This window comes from Hipposideros armiger, unplaced genomic scaffold (genome assembly GCF_001890085.2).
Source record: "Hipposideros armiger isolate ML-2016 unplaced genomic scaffold, ASM189008v1 scaffold_689, whole genome shotgun sequence".
NCBI lineage: Eukaryota > Metazoa > Chordata > Mammalia > Chiroptera > Hipposideridae > Hipposideros > Hipposideros armiger.
Window position 1 is genome coordinate 641,870 of NW_017732039.1, and position 8,479 is coordinate 650,348.

The 8,479-nt window shown below is 44.1% G+C and overlaps 1 protein-coding gene across 7 annotated transcripts in view; it reads right to left on the reverse strand.

Annotated features, from left to right (window-relative positions):
• The window catches only part of SYTL4 (synaptotagmin like 4), a 62,608-nt gene extending 56,798 nt beyond the window's left edge, over positions 1 to 5,810 (reverse strand). The window contains exons 1-4 of one of the 7 annotated variants that reach the window (XM_019626784.1): positions 5,691 to 5,810; positions 5,152 to 5,240; positions 4,958 to 5,032; positions 4,648 to 4,836 (exon numbers count right to left, since the gene is read on the reverse strand). The gene's annotated coding sequence lies outside the window, so the exon portion shown is untranslated. Of the gene's footprint in view, positions 1 to 4,647; positions 4,837 to 4,925; positions 5,033 to 5,151; positions 5,241 to 5,690 lie in introns of all 7 variants that reach the window. The other 6 variants (XM_019626782.1, XM_019626785.1, XM_019626783.1 and 3 more) reach the window with 6 other exon arrangements.
• Positions 5,811 to 8,479: the final 2,669 nt, after the last annotated feature.

An 8,479-nucleotide genomic window follows, 5' to 3' on the forward strand; every position in this document is an offset into this window, starting at 1 on the left:
CATAAAAAAAGGCCATAGTCTATCTTATCTTCTCCACTATATCTCAAGCACCTAGCCTAGAAACTGGCACATTGAAGGCCCTCAGTAAATCAACCCATGCTTTCTTATAAGTTGCAAGCAACAGGTAAAAGACACTGGTACTAAAGCTATTCTGATGCCTGAACTGATAGAGCTACAAACAAGAAAACAGTGTGGATGCCACGGAAATTTTCCATGTCTTAAGAATTACTCGAGTTCAAGGTATGTTTACATAGTCATAGATATGAAAGCCACAGAGGTCCATCATTTCAACTATTCTGCCAGCAGTGTCTAATCTCCTGCCCTCTTATATTTCTTTCACAGACACCCAGAAAAATCCTCCAAACTAGATTATTCACACTCTGTTTCTATACCTGGGCTGATGATTGCTGCTGGAGAAAATAGATCCAGAGCTCTGTGAAGGGGCAGAGACACATTAAAGTTATCCAGACTTTCTTGGCTCACTGAAATGGCAATCTGGATGATATACTTCTAAAGAGATCCTCTTACCATCCCTCTCAAAGGCTATTCCAACCCCTCACCTTTCTATTCAGATGGGACGTCCCTCAAAATCCTGTCCTTCCACAGCTCCTTCCTCATCCTTGGCCTCACCAATCCTGCCCGCTTCCTCTCCTGTCTCAATGGAAGAGCCACCTCCCTTTCTCTAAGGCCAGTCTTTTTGCCTCTTTCACTCTGGAGCCCACCAGCCTCCTGGTTTCTCAGCGACCTTGCCTCATCAAGCTCTATGCCATCTACACACAAATGGGCTCACCTCTCTCCTATATTTAAAATAAAACAAATGAAAATTAACAGCAGTTTTTTGTCCCATGTGCCCTACTGTCTATAGGAAATACTCTCTCCTGCCCATCACATCCAAGCCCCTTCAAAGTGTGTACCACATCCTTTCTCAGTCCTCAGTGCTCACTCCCCAACACTCTACAGTCTGCCTCCCCTCCTGCTGCTGCACCAATGTCGTCACTGACCTCCTAATTGCCAAATCTAATGAACATGTTTTTAAAATGTTTTATAGTGTGTTTTATCTGATTTCAAGAGGGGTACATATCATGAACAAAGTTATGACATATGACAGACTAGAGAGAAAAAACCTTGCATTATATAACGGGCAATGGGTAAATATCCCTAGTAATTATAGTGCTCTTGCAAAAAGAAATAAATATATAACCCAAAAGAAAAATGTGCAAAGGATACTAAAGAGCAAGTTTCAGGAAAAACACAAATAGCTAACACACATGAGAAGATACTCAGCCTCACCAGTGATCAGAGAAATGCAAAATAAATCAGTTAGATACTATTTTTCACCTATCAGATTGGCAAAAATTTAAAAAGACTGCCCATCCTTGGCAAGGGCATAAGGAAAGGCACTGTCATGGTGACAATATAAACCCTCATGGATGTAACTTTGGCAGTGCCTACTCACATTTTTAAATGTACATATCCTTTGACCCAGCAATTTCCAGATTAGAAAGCTAACCCACAGAAATATTTGTATATGTGTGTGTCTTATATCTATGCATCCTTCAGCGTTGTTCAGAAATATTTATTGCCACTTTGTGGTGATTTGGACTAGGGTGATAGGCAGAGGAGATGGAGACATGTGGCAGAATATATGACACACTTGGAAGTACAGGTCAACAGGACTTGCTGATTAATTGGATGTTGGTGGGGTGAGAGAAATAGAGGAATCAAGTGTGACCCTAGGTTCTTAGTTTGAGCAATTGAATGGATGCTAGTGCCATTTTACCAAGAGGAAGCTGAGGGAAGGGGCTGGGGATGTGAGAGGAATCGGGAGAATTGTTTTGGCCAGGTTATATTTGAGATGTCTATTTGACATCCAAGTAGAGATGTTTAATATAGGCCATTAGACATATGAGTCTGTAGCTTAAAAGAAAGGCTTGGGTCAGAGACATAAACCTGGGGGTGATAAGTGTATAGATAGGTGGTATTTAAAGCCACGGGGCTGGATGAGTGTTTGTGGGAAGATTTTGGATGGGCAAAAGTTCATGGACTGAGCCCTGGGTCACTCCAATGTTCAGAGGTTAGGGAGATACATTTAGTTGGAGAGGAGGCTGAGCAGAAGTTTTTTTGTGTGCAAACTTGAGTTTCAAAGAAGGTTATGGTGAAGAATCACATATTTTACACCATATCAAGGGCCTGACTCCTTCCAAGCCTGTCCTTTAAGGGATTCTAGCCCTTTTTTTCTTTCTGAATATTTCAAAACACATTTAAACAGATCAGTACTTTGTTTTCTTTTATGTTACATAGGGGTTTCAAGTACTACACAAGTAGCATTCAGCAATGTATTTTCCATAAAGTTCATAATCCAATAACTACCTCATGCCTAAAAGGCTAAGGATGACTTGAGGCCAGAAGCTTAATTTGTGGCATCTTTTATTCTTTTGGGCTGTTCACTTCCCTATCACACAGTAACTTTCTCCAGCTTCTTACTGAGCTCACCAAATGCCTAAAATGTATCAAGATATCTGACAATCCACACCCCTCCTCTCAGTGCAGCCTCCATTCCTAGCCACAAGAAGCATAGCATCTTTACATTTCCACTTCAAACTTCAGAAGTTTCCATCCAGAGACTCATGCCTTAAAGAGAGAGAGAAAGGAAGTACTTCCAACTAGGTCAAAGTTGTCATCAGGAATGCAATCTCAAAGCAAAACTCAGCAGAAGGAAAACAGTGAGAACCAGGCCCAGGGCAGCCTGACAGCTGTTGGGTGAGAGATAGAGCATGCTTAGATTCAGTTCCAGGACAGCACAAAAAAGTGCCAGTTCCTAGAACAGTAATGTTATTCATTAATTCATTGAATAAACGTTAGTACGTACCCATGTGCCCAGCTCTGTTATAGGTGCTGGGGTCCACTGATGAATAAAACAGACAGAAATCCCTGCCCACATGCAACTTACATTATGGAGGAGGGAGAGGGATAGACAATAAGAAAAATGAATAAAATACGCAATGTGTTACATTAGAGTAATAAGGTAGGGGAAGGGGCACATAGACTATTCCAGGAAGGGCTGCAAGTTTAAATAAACAGGATGGTTAGGGAAGGCCTCATTGAGGTGACATTTAAGTAAAAACTCCGAGCTGTCAGATTTCAAGCGCCTCAAAAAGGTGTCTTTTGTACTTCAATCCCACCATCACCAGAACTCAGGCCCTTGAAGGCATGGGGCCCCCAGTTCTGAGTGCAACTATTTGTTGATTTTTCATGCTTAAGACAAAGGGAGCTCCAAGATCCACACCTTGCCCTTAAAGTGGCCATAACCTTCCAGGTGGAAAAACAACTAAGAGAGGTGCTAAGGGCTTTCCTGAGGTATAAACAAAGTGCTTTAGGACACAGGATAACTGGTAATTCTGCATAGGGGAAGGAATTGTGTTCAGAAAGGCTGCCCCAAAGGATGTGACTTTAGAGCTAAATCTTGAGATAAATAGGAATTCATGGCAGGGAGTGGGTTATGGGCAGCAAGTTATCTTTGCAGGGTAAAAAAAAAAAAGAGCAGTTTGAGCAAAGGCCCAGTGATCGGATCAGGGAAGACATTTTTTCCTGGACTGTCCCTGCCTAAGATACTCCATCCATCCCACTATAAAATAAACAAGCACTTCCCCTCAGGCTCTCTGGCTTGACTGTTGGCAAATCCTTATGGCATACCACATCCTCAGTTCTCCCCTAGCTAGCAGGAAAGGAAGAAGTTGAGTCAGGCACACATCTCTAGAATCCAGAGTTACCGTCTCCTAACTTCAGGACAATGACCATCTACTGAGCTAAGAGCCCCAGAAGTTTCATTCAGCCAGGTATACTCAGGGCTGTGTACTTAGAGTGACAATATGGCAACTGGCCCCCCTGTTGGAAGTGAAGTGGTGAAGTGGGTAAGATACCAGTGAGGTAAATGGTCCAAAGCCTCCTCAGTGCATCCAGGGTAGAGTCAAGGACCAAAACCTATCCTTCAGCTTGGAAGGGAAATTTGTAATCACTTAGTCCTCACTGGTGAGCTATTTAGTGTTCCTAGCATCTAAGGCAGCAGAGGCAGTGTGACAGAGGATAGGAACACAGCTGCGCAGTCAGAGATGACCCAGCTCCGTCCCTCATCTGTGAGGTGATTTGGAGCAAGGCACTTAACCTCTCAGAGTCGCCTTTTCATCATAACACAATTATAACTGTAGTGCCTACTGCATAGAGTTATCATGAGGATTACATGAGATAACTATGTCAAGAACTTATCATAGGGCCTGGCTCAGTGGATTCTAACAACCATTATTAGTAGCAGCCTTTAAGGGGAAAAGCTCAGAGAGTATTAACCAGAATGCTACATACGCTCACAGACCAATCATCCCTGAACAGGCCTCCATTTCACCGCTCTGACCTAGAGGAAGGCTCCTGAAATTGTGTTGCCAGAAATGTTCACCTCCTGCCAGGAAAAGTCTCACAAGCCAAGTCGGTGGTCTTTTTCTACTAGGATTTCCAACAGGTGCTAAAAACAAACAAACAAAAAAACAAACAAACAACCTACAACTACAACAAAATACTTCCTCAGGGTCTCAACTCTTTGCATTAGACATTATTCTCTCCACAAACCAGTGGGTAAACACATTAGGTCATTAATACCTTAATATTAATTGCTTTATGAAGGGTGGTGGTGGGGAGCTGAAAAGGCAGAAGAGAAGCCAGTTAACACAGGAGGTCCGGGATGTACTGAAGACTAATTTCTGCCACAGATGCTCAAGGTCTAGGGTCAACCCTGCCAAAAGCTGTATTCTGGAGTGCTAGGTCCTCTGGTCCTGAAGAAGCAGGGTACTGGGGGAAGAAAAGGTTAGTTATGAGAAACAGATCACTTCTTCAAGTCACCAGAATTCTAACCAAATGATTTCACCACAAAAACTAACCATTTCACTCAATGTTAAGCCCCTTTACAAACCAAAACAGGAGGTAGAAGTGTCCTGTGCCCCTTCTGAGGGCTCTGAGGAGACCGTCCTCCAGGAGCAAATCCTACCTGAAAGGTGGCAAGATAAAGCAATTCACCTCCAGAGCACACAGCCGGGTCCCCCGCCCCAAGTGCAGAAGGAGCCCACTGAGGCAGGACTGGGGCCAACCAGCCAGCAGCCTTTTTACCTGTGGCGGGACGGCCGAGGCCAGGGAAGACGATGCCGCCCGAGGTCCGGAAGGAGCACGGGGACAGGACCACGCGCGATGGCCGGGCGCTGCCAGAGGAACCGGCGAAAAGGTGACTCGACGCCTCCGAGGGCTCAGTTCCCGCTAGGAGCTCCGGCCCCACGCCCGCCCCCAGGGCCGGCTCTCCGGAATTGCCTCGGCTCCCGCAGGCGGGAAAAACCGGCCACACCGCTCGAGGCGTGAAAGGGTACACAGAGGGGCACAGCCTTCGTTGCGACGAGTGGGCCCGGGAACGGGCCCGGGGAAAAGCAAACTGGCTGGGAGGGACCGCCCTAAGCAGACGGGAGTCAAGGCGTGGGGGGTGCGATCCAGGCAGGCAGACAGGGGAAAGGGGGCAGGAAAGAGGAGAGCGGAAGAGGTTAGGAAAGGGCGCAAGTCCCTGAGATGGGGGTGGGGGCGCTTAGGCAGAGAAAAGGGGCTGGGGGCCCGGGAGGAGCCCCGACCTATCGCGAAGGGGCGGCCTCTGGCCGCGAACCTACCTGTCAGGTGCAACAGGTATCACGAGAGAGGCGAGACGTCCCAGCGCGGGATTCAGGGCAGGGTCTACCGCTCTGGGAAGACCGCAACCCCACTCTGGCGGTGGCCGGCCCTTCTCAACCTCCCGGGAGGCGGAAAAAGCTGCAACTTTCCCTGGAGCGGGGAGGAGCTGGACTCTTAAAGGGGCCGCACAGCGTTCCGGGCTCATTAGGGGAGCTCCCAAGGGGAGCTCTGGGAGCCAAAACCTTAAGGCACCGGAGGGATGCCTTCCTGGATTATGAAAGGGAGTTTAAGGATTAAGGATAGGGGTCTAAGACTAGACCTGATCCCCCTTTTACTTCCATCTGTGGTCACTCAGATGATAAATCACCTGCCTCTTCACTCAGCTGAGCCAAAAGTTGTGAAACGGTTGTATACTTTTAAGGAGATGAAGACTGTAGACCATATATTTTGGTAAGATAAAATATGATACCATTCTGATTCTTAAACTTTCAGCCTTTTATGGAAAAGTGTCTAAAATTAGAACCGTTTTGGGCAAAAGAAATAGACTAAATTCACACACATGGGCACAACTGGGTAAAACATTGAACTCACTATTTAGTCAAAGAAGAGTAAATTAGAATAATGAGGTTCCTTGGCAAAGTTTTTATTTGTTTGAATGTTTTTATAGCACTTAAGGATGACAAAGTGGCCACTAGACAAGCTATCTTATAATTGCTGGTAGGAGTGTATTTTGGTTAAAAATCCTTTGAGAAAGCATATGAGTAATATATATCAATAGACTCTAAAATGTTTATATCTACCCAGTAATTGTAGGTTCCTCTCCCCCTCTCTTCCTCTCTCCCTCCCTCTCTCTCCCTCCCTTCTTATCCTCTCCCATTAACAATGCTCAAGTCCCTCTTATCTGTCATCTGCAAATAAACATGCTCAAGTCTCAGCCATCTTAAGAAAAAAATCCTCCCTACACACTAAATACCTCTCCAGCTCTCCTTCATGGACAAATTTATTCCAAATGTACTTTACAGGTACATTTGTAATCTCCACTCCCTTACTTCTCACTCAGCAATTTGACTTCATTTCTCAACACTCCACTGAGACTGTGCTCAACAAAATACCCAGCCAATGACCTCCGTGTCAATAAATAAATAAATAAATAAGACATTTTCAGGCCTTATCTTGCTTGACTTCTTCCCTGCATTTAATGTTGTTAACCATTTCCTCCTCCTTGAAAGTCTTCCTGCTTTTCCCCGTACCCCTTTTTCCTCTCCTCAGTGCTTTTGTGGATTCCACTCTGCTATCTAACCTCTGAAAGCCAGACATTCTCAGGGCGGGGCTACATACATTCTTTCCCTAAGCGATCTCTTTCACTCAGTTGGCTTTAATTACCATCTGTATGGCCACATCTGTGATTTTATAGCTTATCCAGACCTCTCCACTGAGCTCTGCTCCCTTGACATCTCCATATGAATGCCTTGCAGGCACCTCAAACTCAACACATCCGAAAGCTGAACCCACCATCTTTTCTCTTAATTTTGCTCCTTCTCCATTGTTCCCTATAGCAGTATAAAACACCCAAGGCAGATACTTGGCACCTAGCATAGTACCTGGCACATAGTAGGCCCTCACTAATATTTATATAATGAATGGATGAATGTGTCCTAAGGAAACAGAGATGTACACAAACTTATTGCACAATGATGTTAATTGCAGTATTACTTAGAATCATCAAATACTAGGGGGAAAACCTAATGGTTCAATGGTTAAGTAAATTACAGGCATACAATTGAATATTATATAACCAATAAAACTGACCAGTAGTCTTCCCTTATTCATGGGGGGGTACATTCCAAGACCCCCAGTGGATACGTGAAAACATACTGAACCCTACGTATACTATGCTTTTCCCCTTTACATACAAACCTTTTCACTTAGAGGATGCACTTTATGGCTTCTCTTTGGTATATTCCAATTGCCAGCATCACTACACTTGCACTTTGGGGCCATTATTAAGTATAATGGGTTACTTGAACATAAGCACTGCAATACTGGGACAGTCGATCTGATAGCCTAGACAGCCAAATATTAATAATGGGGAGGTATCATATACAACGTGGATACACTGCTCCAAGGGATGATTCCCACCCCGAGTGGGATGGAGCAGGACAGCACGAGATTTCATCACATTACTCAAAATGGCACACAATTTAAAACTTATGAATTGTCTATTTCTCGTATTTTCCATTTAATATTTTCAGACACAGTTGACCATGAGTAACTGAAACCGTGGAAAGCAAAACAGCAGTTAGCAGGGGACTACTGTACTTACACATAGTTCATAATGACAGGAAATACTCATGTCTAATATTCATTGAAAGTAGGATACAATATTTAATATAACATATGACCACAACAATTAATGGAAATGAGAGGATATGCATGGACTAGAGGCTAGAAAGAGATATGCAAACTATTCATGGTGGCTGTCTCTAGGTGGTATAACTAAATGAATTTTTCATTTCCATCCTACTTTTCTGTATTTTTCAACTTCCTTACAATAGCGTGTATAGCTTTGATAATATAAAACATCTTTTTTGAAAATCTTTAATAAGAAAAGAAAAAAATCATTTTAATTCTAGCAGACAAAACAGTAAAATTCAGCTCCCAGGCTCTACCCAGAGTTTCCTTCCATTCTTGAATCCTTAAATACCCCACCCACAGCCTGAAGTGCAAAGAAGCCTCTTCAAAAAGGAAACACTTTTGTTCTATCTAGCTTTGCTAACCCCATCCTCAG